Genomic DNA, 13,714 nt, shown 5'->3' with positions numbered 1-13,714 from the left:
TCTACCAGCTTAAATCACATGGCCAAATTGACTGCAATTGAATAGATTGTTGAGTGAGGAATGGGGATGATTGTACTCAGACAGTAGTACCTACAGAAAAAAGGTCACAAGTGTTACATCTTTAAACTATGTAACCGTATGACCTTTAAGCTAACTGTTAAAATGCATGGGTAATTTTTCCAACACTGTTACATTTTAGCACTTCTATGAGGCAGATTAAACAGTATATCAACAAATTGTATTGCTTGTAACGTTTCAGAGCGTAGTAACAGTAACAAACACACCAAAAATGTGTTTGTCGTCTATAAAATTACTAATTAACTTTTTAAAAATAAATTTTCCTGACATCACTCAATATTCTCAAAGGGCAAACGAAGCTGGCAACCAGTCTGGCATTTTGGCCTTCGCCACCTTGATGTTTCTGAACCAGAAACAATCATATTTTGACAAACTAGGGAGGAGCAAGCAATTGATCAGACTTGATCTGACTGACAACCTGAATACACTATGCCTTCCAACTTATATGGGTAACCAGACTGTACCCCAGGCATGTCAGTCAAACCAGACATGCCCCCCACACATACCACTCTTTGAGGCCTAATATTTAATTAATTATTGAATTATTTTCAGAGATCCTTAAGAGATCATTAGGAGTGAATTTAGCAAATGACACCATTATGACTTGTGGAAAAAATTATTGATCTGTATTAACTCTGGTTGCAAAATATGTCACCAGTGCAAGATACAGTAACATTGGTAGAGTAGGCAATTTGAAGGTTTCCTTAAAAGTGCAATACCACAGAGGGCCACTAGAAGCTTTCTCCAAAAAGGCTTTGGCCCCAATATCTTGGTGGCTGTAAAAAAAAAAGCATTATCTGTTCTGCTGGTTGGGGTGGTTGGATTGGATTGTTTTTTTTTATATTGATTTTATTCCAAATGAGCGATTTGATTTGAAGGTACAGGAGAAAGTTTCCCCCTCTGTCCCCATGATTCTGGATCATGTCTTTATATGATATCAGTGAGTTATTTTGAAATAGATGGTGGATGTGTGATCTCTTTTTGTTCCCAAGTGCTAAAGTGAAGGGGAGTTTTGTTCAACTGAAAATCTGTTGTACCAGAGAGAAGTGTACATGCAGGGAGTTAGTTGTGACTTGTAAAGTTAGATTGTTTTCCACCAGGCTGACATAAATGAGAAAATGAGTGGGTTCTTATAGCAACTGTGAGGTTTGATGTTAAAGCCAATAAAAGCTAAGTCCGAGATGTATATGTTTTTGCATTCTGCTGGTTCTAATTTTATCCAATAATTGTGAGCCTGGTTAGAGTGAATCCATTTGACAATATATTGTAGTTGATTCCCTGGATAGTAATAAAAGTGGCTGAAATCACTTTAAAAGATGTAAACCCCTTATTTAAATTGAGCGATTTGCACCTGATATCAATGATGCAATTACTCTTAATAAATCACCCGCAAAACGGGTGGAATATAGATGTGCAAACTTTTGGAATGAACACGCAATTTAGTACCCTTTATTTTAGATCCAAGCAAATTAGAAAAATATGAAAAAGTTAAACACATAATTCAAAGTGACTGCAGCAAAGCCACAGCTGCCAAATGCACAATGGTTGTGCAAAAAAATAATCACAGACTGCGTGAATGAGTAACCCATATTGAAAGGCAATATCACCTAACATAGCGCAGGTGAATATCTGACTCTAATTACGTGTATATTTGATGAAATTTATTTATTTTACATGTGTAACGTTGTGTTGTTTTAAATCACCACAGACCAGGAATCCCAATTGAGTTGATCTTTATTCTGGCGAAGGACAGAACACAGTCAATGGTACTCTGGAACACGTATCCTCACAAACTCATCACACTAGAAATATAAACACACTCGTGCCACTACACAGTTCAGTAGTTAGCTAACTTGGTTAACAACGTAGCTTTCATGTCGTTGCTCATAGAACACACACGACGAGGATACGAAACTACAGTTACAGAAGTCCTTGTTCATGTTCAAATTCTTGTAGGTACATATGCATTAACATTGTAAATAAAATACGAACAAAATTGAACAAACTGTGTTATAAACGTGACGTACCGCATTCATATAGAGGTTGAACTGGAAAGAGCGCACGGAGCATCCTTCCCTTAAGGCAGCAACTAATGACTTAAGTGACAGAAAACGATTTCAGAATACACATGCACCACTAGCCAAAAGTTTTGAGAATGACACAAATATTGATTTTCACAAAGTCTGCTGCCTCAGTTTTTAGGATGGCAATTTGCATATAGTCCAGAATGTTATAATGATTGATCAGATGAATTGCAATTAATTGCAAAGTCCCTCTTTGCCATGAAAATGAACTTAATCCCCCCCAAAAACATTTCCACTGCATTTCAGCCCTGCCACAAAAGGACCAGCTGAGCAAGTTAACACAGGTGAGAGTGTTGAGGAGGACAAGGCTGGAGATCACTCTGTCATGCTGATTGAGTTAGAATAACTGAAGCTTTAAAAGGAGGGTGGTACTTGAAATCATTGTTCTTCCTCTGTTAACCATGGTTACCTGCAAGGAAACACGTGCAGTCATCATTGCTTTGCAAAAAAAAAGGGCTTCACAGGCAAGGATATTGCTGCTAGTAAGATTGCACCTAAATCAACCATTTATCGGATCATCAAGAACTTCAAGGAGAGAGGTTCAATTATTGTGAAGAAGGCTTCAGGGCGCCCAAGAAAGCGCCAGGACCATCTCCTAAAGTTGATTCAGCTGCGGGATCGGGGCACCACCAGTGCAGCTTGCTCAGGAACGGCAGCAGGCAGGTGTGAATGCGTCTGCACGCACAGTGAGGCAAAGACATTTGGAGGAAGGCCTGGTGTCAGGAAGGGCAGCAAAGAAGCCACTTATCTCCAGGAAAAACATCAGGGACAGACTGATATTGTGCAAAAGGTACAGGGATTGGACTGCTGAGGACTGGGGTAAAGTCATTTTCTCTGATGAATCCCCTTTCCGATGTTTGGGGCATCCGGAAAAAAGCTTGTCTGGAGAAGAAAAGGTGAGCGCTACCATCAGTCCTGTGTCATGCCAATAGTAAAGCATCCTGAGACCATTCATGTGTGGGGTTGCTTCTCAGCCAAGGGAGTGGGCTCACTCACAATTTTGCCAAAGAACACAGCCATGAATAAAGAATGGTACCAAAACATCCTCCCAGAGCAACTTCTCCCAACCATCCAAGAACAGTTTGGTGACGAACAATGCCTTTTCCAGCATGATGGAGCACCTTGCCATAAGGCAAAAGTGATAACTAAGTGGCTTGGGAAACAAAACACTGAAATTTTGGGTCCATGGCCAGGAAACTCCCCAGACCTTAATCCCATTGAGAATTTGTGGTCAATCCTCAAGAGGCGGGTGGACAAACAAAAACCCACAAATTCTGACAAACTCCAAGCATTGATTTTGCAAGAATGGGCTGCCATCAGTCAGGATGTGGCCCAGAAGTTAATTGACAGCATGCCAGGGTGAATTGCAGAGGTTTTGGAAAATAAGGGTCAACACTGCAAATATTAACTCTTTGCATAAACTTAATGCAATTGTCAATAAAAGCCTTTGACATTTATGAAATGCTTGTAATTATACTTCAATATACCATAGTACCATCAGACAAAAAGATCTAAAAACACTGAAGCAGCAAACTTTGTGAAAACCAATACTTGTGTCATTCTCAAAACTTTTGGCCAAGGCTGTATATACACCTCTTAATACAGTAACAAGTGGAAGCATTATTGACCATGTTACAGCTTCCCCTTCTGAATTCCACTTGCCCTCACAAAATAAAATGGGAGACCTGCTAAACCTTGCAATTACTGTAAATGTCCCCAAACATTCCTGTCTTTAAGACCATTCAACACCAGAAAGGGGGAATATAACATAATCCCCTGGCAAACATGCTGATTAAAGATTGGCCCAAATAAATTAGGCCAGCCAGTAGGCCAACTAATATTCACTCTGAAACATAAAATCAACGAGTCGCACCAATACATCCACTGGCCTGAACTCATCACCCAAGAGTATCCGTGTCTGCATTGTTTTGATGAGTCTCTTAACAGGTTTTGCATAACGCCCAAGCCCTTGTCCTGGTACGTCCATCAGTCTCCAGAACCTGCCAGTCAGGAACAAGTTTCGCAGAGTCAGTGATGGCAGAGTTCTAATCGGGCTGTACGGGGTCACAGGTCACAGTCAGGTGGTGGACAGGACCTGAATCACAGTGTGTCTTGTCAGAGTCCATGGTTGCAAAGTCGTTGTTCACGGTTTCCTCCACAGTAGCATCAGTCGTCATGTCAGAATAGACTGTCGACCCATGATCCTCAATTGACCTGCACCCTTCCATGTGGTCTGGTCTCTACTCATCTGACACGTCACTCAACTCGGACACCCACACACTTGGTCTGGTCTCTACTCATCTGACACGTCACTCAACTCGGACACCCACACACTTGGTCTCTCCTCCGACTAGCACCACATCCACTGGTTTGAGTGCGTCGCTTGATAACACTCCGGCCTCCTGCAGGCGTGATACCTCGGCTTTGCTCAGTGTGCAGGCCATGGACCCACTGTCGACCATTGCTCTGATCTTCATCACGTCATTTACAACAACACATGTAGAATAGATTGTCATTAGAAGTCACTATCTGAATGTTCTGATAGATTTTCAGATTTTAGATTGCCGTGGCCGGGGCCCAGGATTACTCACTGTCTGTAGTGGGCGCTGCTCCAGCACATGCTCCAGCACATGCTCCAGAAAAGAAACGGGCCAAGGATTCAGATGAACTCGGCGGGGTGTTGGCGATAAAGCAGTCGCACGTTCAATGGCCGACTCTGGTTTAACTGCTGGCGAAGGCGGAGAGGACACCTCCTGCCTTGGAGTGGAGAATGTCACGGGTGGGCGTGAGAGACGTTTGGCTTTGCTCTCCCTCCGATGCTCCTCCAACCTCTCATAGTCAAATGGGTCCTCACCAGTTAGTGGCACAGTCGCAGAGGAATCTGCTAACGGCATGTCAGAGTACACTGTCAGTACTCCAATCAATGTATGAGTCACTGCGTAAGCCAGCGGTTCTCAAACTTTTTCTGTCATGCCCACCTTTGGAAAAAAAAACAAATTTCATGCCCCTCTCGTCCCAACAAAATGGTCACAAAATGGGCAAACTTGATCTTTTATTGGACTAAAGTCAGATCATAAACATTCCTTTGTCCTTGCTCTCAGTAATATATGTTGTGCCAATGTGCAAAAAGCAACTTTCACTTCAACAAATCACTTTTTGTAATATTTGTCCCGAGACTGCTCCATCAATCCATTTTTCAATAATAGAGAAAAATGAAATAAAAACAAAAAAAGGTTTCCAAAGATATCGCCGAGATAGGCCAGTTTCATAAAAAATGGTTCATCTCTCTTCATCCTAAAACACCTGAATCTCTTCTCTGAGCTCAAAAACTCCCGACAACAATTTGTTACACATGCTGCAAAAAACAATCCGTGAGCACATTTGTACTATACTGATCATAGCAAAACCACAGTGTAGGCTCGAATTATATCATGATGGTACTTCATCAGGTACGGGGCGGGTTTGTCTTCGCTGCTCTTTCTCTCCTTCTCGCTCTGTATCGCTGAGTACTTGTGTGTGTCTGTGTCTCTCCTCGGGGCGAGGGTAAATATAAAACCACCTGGCTGCTTTTTGGTTACAACTCATCACTTGTCAGACCTCAAAACTTCTATGCTTATGGCCATTATCAAAGACAAACTCATCGATTTTAATTGTAGGACCTGCCGCTGCGGAAACGCAGCTGACAGGCTGGTGACACGCTACAATTCAGTCAGGACCACTTTGTCAAAGAAGGCTTTTACTGCATCAACAGTAATTTACATTTGGTGGTATGGTACTGTTCTGGGAACTCCCCGTCCTTCCACGTGCTTACGTGGAGAGCCTGAGATGGGGAGAGCACACTGAGGCAGGGAGAGCAGCGGCAAAAACAGAACAGAGCAGGCATCAATGACAACAGAAATTACTTTGATTAAATCAGACAGTATTAAGGAAGGGCTGGAGTGGTGGCGGGTGGCAAAGTGGCTAGCAGAGGAAGCAGGAAGAGTAGGCAGGCTGAAGCAGCTTTCAATATGGCGCCCTGTTTGAGATTTGCAAATGAGTGCATCAGATAATGGTACATTCAGGCTGTACGCAGTCTGATTCACCAGAGCCTGGTTCGGCCCGGGGCATTGGTGGAGGCATTGTGGGTGAAGATCAGGTGTGTGCATGGGAATGTTCATGATTATCCCATAGTGTGGTGGGATTTAGATACATGGGAAAAAAGCAGAGAGTAAAGGTTGAGGTTAGCTCCCGCCTTAGCACCCCCTAACCTTGAAAACAGATTGGCCGGGGTTTCATAAACTAATGGGGCAGTGTGTGTGTGTGTGGGGGGTGCGTTTACAACAGACAGGGTCATGCGATATGTGTGCTGTGCTCAGCGGTGACGCGAGGTTGTCCGACACTGCAGACGGGGAGAGGGAACCAGCGGAGCCTCCCGTGGAGACTCCACCCGGCTCCCGAATTACACTCCATGGAGGATTTTCCACTTGAGCAGTCTCGTGCCTTGCTTTGCAATGTGTAGGCCTGATCATTTGGACTGCTACTTAAATAGCTAACTTTGACCATGTTTTGTTGTGTGTGCTAGTTTCTCTCTGTCCGCAATTCTGGCTCAAGGTTGTTCATATTTAAGCTCAACACTCAATCAAATTGCACTTCTCCTTTCCGCTCTCCTGAAGCAAAAGGTTGATTTTGGCTGGAATTAATGACTTGGGCTGAGCCACCATGTTTGTTTCCTATTTCCTATTTATTTCTGTCCTCATATCTGACATTTACGATGGTTTTTTTTTCTTCTATGTTTTCTTTTTTAAATTCCCTCACTCAACAAAAGGGGACAGGAATCACAGAATTCCTCTTTGCACAGGCGGTACAAAAGTGGCTCCATGACACTCCAGACCGGGTTGGTGGGGCTGGACGCCAGACACAGGAGTAATGGAAACGGATGAAATCAAACTGAATGAAATTAATAAATATGTTTTTTTCTTTAAATTACATAGTCATCCATTGTCATTAATATTATATAAAGCCATCTATATAGGGCACAGACATAGATTTCATAACATTTATCCTGGCTGTAGATAAAGCAGGGAAATATATTATTTTTTTACAATATTTTGAAGTATTAATAGTAATTTACTATGGTTTAATAACGGTTGAAGTACCACTGAAGTACTGTTGTTGTTTAGTTATGATTTCAATCTTGTTTCAATTTTAACTGAGGGTGCAAAAGTGATTAGGAATCAACGTTAAAGCTCAACGTTGATTCTATTAAATGAATGTTAACAGAATAACGTTGATTTAACACAGTTTCAATGATTGTTTGCTATGTGCGATGCGACTTACGTGTAGGAGTTATTCAACAAAACACGTTGACCTTTATTAACGGCCCCTAATGTTTGACCTGTCAAATCTTTTCAGAAGAGAACTTTCGAGGCTCGCTATCTTGTTAACTTGTTAACTTTGCACCACCTATGGTGTGGCAGCAGTACAGTCACTGTTAGTGTTTTTTTTTTTTTTTTTTCAAATCCAGGAAGCATCTTGTTGAAGTGCATTTGCAAGGCATTTTGGGAAACACAGTTTTTCTAACTTTTGAAGAAAACCTTTTGGCCGATTTGCATAAAATTTTATATTCTGGTTCGAGAACATACACCGCATGATCCAAGCAATAATAAGTTCGAGCAAGGGTATAACTTGAAAACGTTTGATGGCGCCACTTCAGGTGTATTTACACAATTTATTTTTATAGTGAATCAAAAACTCATCCTTGACAAGTGTGTCCAATTCCATGCAATTTGGGATGCATCTTGAGAAGCTAAAATATATTTTTCAAGATCCAGAAATATCAGCACCAGTAAAATACTGTAAAAAAAACAAAAGAAAAAAAACCCTCTCACCTATGTAATGTTATTTCCCGTGGCTTGGTTTTGGCATATCTTTCTTTTGAATATCAAAAAGCAGTACAAACGTCTGGCATTTTCGAGGCTGTGAACTGGCCAGAGTCAGCAACAGAGATGCATCTCACAACAAAGTATGTAATATCTACCGACAGTGGAACTGCCTCAATGGAATACAGCCCTTGTTTATTATATTACTTACACCTGTGCCTCCTGCTTTGACGCGTCAAAATGTCTGTTGTGACAGTTGATCTATCGACTGTTTACATTGAATAGACTTGACCTCATTACAATAATCATAAAATATTACAATAAAGACAAATCCTTTGCCAAAAATAATTTCCACTCTGGCTGTATATTGAACAGTAGAGGAGATCAAACACATGAACTGGGTTAGTGTAATTTAAAACATTTTTTTTTTTTATAAAGTAACCTAGAATGAACTGAAAGACCAGTAATCATCCACTTCAGTATATAACATCACGATACCTCTGGCAAATCCTTAAAATAGTATCAGTGGGCTCCCCTGTACCAAATTCAGGTTATCTCAACACACAAGCTCCCCCCCCCCCATCCCCCTTTCTCCCTCTCCCTCTCTCTCTCTCTCTCTCTTCGGATTGTACCATCGTAGAGAATGAGTGTGAACTTGTGCAACGAAAGCTGAAGATGAATACTTCATCTCTGACCCACATTATGGCGACGTGTCTGGCTCGGTGAGCGCAGCTCTGCCGTGTAACAGCCCGTTCCTCCGCTGCGTGCTCCCCGATGCGGAGGGAGCTTTTAACGGCGCACCTCGCCTCGTCTCCTCATCTTCCTCCTTCCGCCTGGACCCGACTCGCCTCCTCTTTCTCTCTCTCTCTCTCTCTCTCTCTCTCTCTCTCTCTCTCCATCTCGCTTCCTGAAGGAGAAGAGGAGGGAGAAGAGGAGGGAGAAGCCTCAGCTACACACGCCGAGAAAAGTGGCGACGAAAACGGGACAAGTAAGTGGCTTGGGAGGGGGACACGAATGGAAATGTAGTCGCTCTTCCTCGTGAAGACAGGACTCCTAGCTCAGCTGTGAAGTAATGCCTGTGCCCAAGCAAGCGGCATATGCCTTTACGCGTTACAATATTTAGGCGACACGGTGGAAACTTCGAGAAGTTGCCGTTATCTCCTCTAAACTTGGGCTGTTTGATGAGACTAATGCGGAGCGAAGCTCGTAAGGGCTTTGAGGTTGCCGCAGTCCAATGTTAAAACAGGTGGCACTTTTATTTTTGCCTCGTTGCTCGCTCGTGTTTTACTTGGAAGTACTGTTCATTTCTCACACTAAGCCTTCTTGCTACATCGAGGTCAAGAGATATTGACCAATGTGTGCCACGGCACCTAAAATCAACCATTACAACTGGTAAAACAACAACAACAACAACAACAACAACATCAACTTCCCAGGGGCCTGCTGTTCCAAAACAACAAATGGCAGAGATGAATTAATTACAGAGTAAAATGATACCAAAGGTTTCAATTGATTGATTAGTTTTATTGTTTTGTCATGTTATGCCCAGCTCAAAACAGGTTAAGACGCCATTAATAACAAAAGACCAGGTTCTGAACAAATAATCCATCCTCGTGTTTCCCCCCCCCCCCCCCAGTCTTAAGCAAACAAATGAAGCCAACTTAAAAATATTAAAGCTAAACATTAGGCTACTCCGTTCAGTCGTCATTAGTGCATCAGAATTTTTCTGCATCTTGAAATACATTTAATTTATAATTCATCATAATAAGGAGGAAACAAAATCAAATGTGATTCATTCTTAAATTCTCGTAAATCACATAATTCAACTTGTACTTCTGGATGTTTTTAAATCCACCAACTTCAAGGGCTAAAGGAAGGATTCCTGTTCTTAGCTGTGCAACCAAAGATCTTTTGTTTTTCAAAAACCAGACTTGATTTGAACACAAGTTTAAAATGTTGGTTCTAAAAGGATATCGCTTGACCATTTGTCTTCAAATTGATCAGGTGACATCCTGTTTTGTGTTTTGTTCTTTTTTAAAAAAAATGTATTGCTACACATGTATAATAATTCTGTTTCCTTAAAAAAACAAAAAAACAAAAAAACAAAAAAAAAACAGCATGAAACCGTGCAGCTCATAGAGAGCTCTGCAATTTACTCCAGACAAAACTGTCTTTGTCACTCTTTTTTTGGGGATATTTAAAGAAAACGATTCCAAAGTCTTATCATTTTCCCTTACAGATCCAGGAATCCAACGCATATCATCCTGTACAATCAGAGTAAGAGCAAACTTATGAACACCTAAAAAAAAAACAAAAACAACGTGCAGCTGTATTTTGTATAAAGTCAACAATTTTGCAATCTTTAAAAGAAAGAATACCATAAAGTGGCAGTGAACGACACATCACATGATATACCATACCATTTAAGCAGTAATGGGGAGAAAACATACGAAGCAATGGTTAAAAGCTAGTGCTTTAAGGTCCCTGCATTTTCATAACTCCGGGGCCTAAATTTTACTTTTCAAACTGGGGGGAAATTCCCCCCTTTATACACTTTTTTTTTTTGGGGGGGGGGGGGGGACGACACTCTGCTTGTGCGCTTAACTACAGGTCTTACTCATCCTACTCTTACCTGAGATTGCATTTTGTTGCTCTCCTCCAATTACAGTCCTCTAAACTATATACGTTGGTGTAATGTGTCTCTTTCTCCTTTCTTAGTGCTTATCTTTTTGAGATGCATCAGTGTCTTTATTCTTTATGAAATGAGTCACTTACTGTTACTTGTGTCTGCGGACTCATCCAGTCATAAGAAAAACACAAGGACTTTTTGTCATTATGCACAAGAGTACTTGCAATAGCTAATGCATATCTGACAGACCTTTTCCATTAAGGTAGCTTACGTAACCTGATGTGTCTGTGTTTAGCTTTCTAAACAAAGGACACTCCATATCTGTCATGAATTTAACCAGATGACCAAATTTTGAATTGGCCATTTCGTTTTCTGCTATAAAGGAGGCGGTTTTGAGAAGCCCCTTCATTCCCTATGCTCACTGCAACCAAGTCACTTCAAAAGCACTAGCCATCCCATTCGTTGCTGATTATGCCTCACGTTTCCTTTTAAAGGCCGCTGTATGAGAAACGCCATCTGAGCGGCGACTTAAAGTTGACTTTTTTTTTTTTAAACATCGGCTGGCGAAAGGCGCACCACCGTACATTTTACAACTTAAGCAGCTCATCTCACAGTTGAGTTCAAGCCGCGGATATATTTTAAACCAGTTAGCCTGAAACTTACCTTTGAACTGCTGCTTCTTAGCAACCTGACAGTTACCTGTCTTGAGTATCCAAAGGATTAACGTAAACATCACTGGATGGTTCAGCATTATGTTTTAGCCAGCGGTTCATGTCGGCATGCTTTAAAATTTACATTATTGAAACTTGTGTGTGTGTGTGTGTGTGTGTGTGTGTGTGTGTGTGTGTGTGTGTGTGTGTGTGTGTGTGTGTGTGTGTGTGTGTGTGTGTGTGTGTACGCAAGCCACAAATACTACAACAGCAGAGGGTGCTCGTTGCCTTTTAGGTAAGGACACACAGCACGCTAAGTACAGGTCGGAAGTGGGCCGTCCTGCTGCAGCGCCCCGGGCCGTCACCTCTCGTTCTGCACTTTTAATGAGCTGAATTTAGCTGAACCTAACGTGACATCGCTGCAGATGAATGCTAGATTTGCGGGAATCTATGAAATTATGCGCAGCACCTGCAATGCCGCAGCTAAATTCAGGACCCGTAATACAATATAGATTTGGTTGCAAGTTTTTAGGTACACATAGTGGAAGTCTGTTGTGGTCTAACAGCGTTCTTGTGAAAAATCCCATCTAAAAGTTAGTAGTAACATGGATATAAATGGGGTGGACAAAATATTAAAAACATACTTTTCCCGTAGGAATAGCACAAGTTTTACGTTGAATCCTCACTTCACCAAAACAGTCTCAACAAAGAAATATTATAACCTCCACGAGGGTAGAATTTATTCCAGGGTAGATTGTATTAGTCCTGTAAATGACGTTTGAAAGATTTTAGATCATTTTGTCATAGTTGACTTTTTAAATTTTTTAAACTCCTTCCCTGTCCCATAAAACGATGATTGATGATGATGGATCTATTGTTACAGCATCATGACAGTGACGACAGCAGATATAAAGACCTTCCGGTCCTTATCTGAAAGGTCACTCACTCAATATTCACCAGGCTTCTCTGTCTTCACTCTGTTTAGGTTCAAGCTCGGCACTGATGCAAAAGAGGGGAAATTACATTTCTTTCTCTTTCCCTGTCTTGTTGCCCACTGGGAGGCAGATTAACACCCAAACAAGCTAAAAGACAAACCCACAGTTATTACGCCTAATATGTTACGCAAATTTACACAAGTATGAAAACAATTGCATACTTACACATACAGCAGACAGGCAACATCATTCACTTGGAGTCCTATTTCTGGGCAACTCAAAATCGAAGTCCAATATTCACTTTGTTTTGTCTGATAATGATGTCTGTCTTTAGTTAGCGAGTTGCTAAGATTGTTTGCTGTTAAATAATTTTGTTTTAAATGGAATAGAATTGCTTTGCGCTGTGCGGGGACCACAAATGTTTTATCAGGGATTTTTTTTTTTTTTTCCTCCTGAAAATAGCGGTTTGCTGCTTCTGGAAATAGGGACAATGTGGCATGCTAATCAAGCACTTGAGATTAATTTAGGTCTTACCATTATTAATATTATTTTTTATAGAATCACTTTTGTCATTGTTGACTAAATAGTAACAGCTGGACAAGGAACTGTTTTAACAAGTGATTAATGCCAAAAAAGAAAAGTAACTAGTTAGTTTTTAATTGACAGATTTCCATACTCAGTGCTTTGGACACATTTTGTTTAAAAAACAGTATTGAGGTTTGATAATCAGCCCAATGACCAAAACAAGGCACTAAAAGAGGCTACAGAAATAACCTTAGTTGGGTGGTATTTGTCACTACAAGACCCCGCTGCCAAAACACAGTGGTTTCAGTCAGTCTTAATTAGAGTCCAAATTATTTTTGGGGCCAATACTGATACCAATATAAGTGAGTAAAAAACTTAAGATGAAGACAAACGGAGAGTATAGATAGACACATTTTTTTGCAATGATCTGTCAATTGTGGTTGTAAGATATTTTACAGTTTATTGTCCCCACTGACATCAGAGAACTGCAACAATAAACTCAGAATTTAGGATTTATAAATAACTCTTTAAAAAAAAACACAAAAAGAATAATCTCTAAATTACCCCAAACATGTTTTTTCTCCATTAAGTTATATATAAAAAAAGTCTTCATATTGATGCATAATGACCAACATACAGTAAATGCTGATTCTGATATGTCTGTGATAGGGCATTATCAGCCACTAAAATTGGCTGGCTGATGTATCGGTTGGGTTCGATTGTTAATGGAGGAATAATACAGCTTTGACCAATTTGTTTGGCTATGTTGAAGTCTGAGGATTACATGGTGTAGTTTAAAGTAACAACTTCTTGACTTCACAGGTAAAAGTTGGGAAATTATCCAGGGTTTCCTGCGTGGGATTCCAACCTGAAGGTATAGTTGTATCATTGTTTTGTTTTAATGTTGAAGAGCCAACAAGAGTGAGATGCTGCTAACGGGGTTGGCATGCTGACA

General features: G+C 40.9%; 1 protein-coding gene across 5 annotated transcripts in view; it reads left to right on the top strand.

Moving 5' to 3' along the window:
* Positions 1-8,675: 8,675 nt before the first annotated feature.
* Positions 8,676-13,714, top strand: part of klhdc8a (kelch domain containing 8A) — a 44,322-nt gene continuing 39,283 nt past the window's right edge. For 3 of the 5 annotated variants that reach the window (XM_069718745.1, XM_069718743.1, XM_069718747.1), the window contains exon 1: positions 8,676-9,008. The gene's annotated coding sequence lies outside the window, so the exon portion shown is untranslated. Of the gene's footprint in view, positions 9,009-13,581; positions 13,634-13,714 lie in introns of all 5 variants that reach the window. The other 2 variants (XM_069718744.1, XM_069718746.1) reach the window with 1 other exon arrangement.

The sequence above is a fragment of the Brachyistius frenatus genome, unplaced genomic scaffold (genome assembly GCF_029030835.1).
Source record: "Brachyistius frenatus isolate BFR_SWC_R1_liver_20210118 unplaced genomic scaffold, ASM2903083v1 Contig_198, whole genome shotgun sequence".
NCBI classification, from domain to species: domain Eukaryota; kingdom Metazoa; phylum Chordata; class Actinopteri; family Embiotocidae; genus Brachyistius; species Brachyistius frenatus.
Note: the sequence above shows the minus strand (reverse complement) of the source record. Positions and strands in the feature narration are given on the sequence as shown.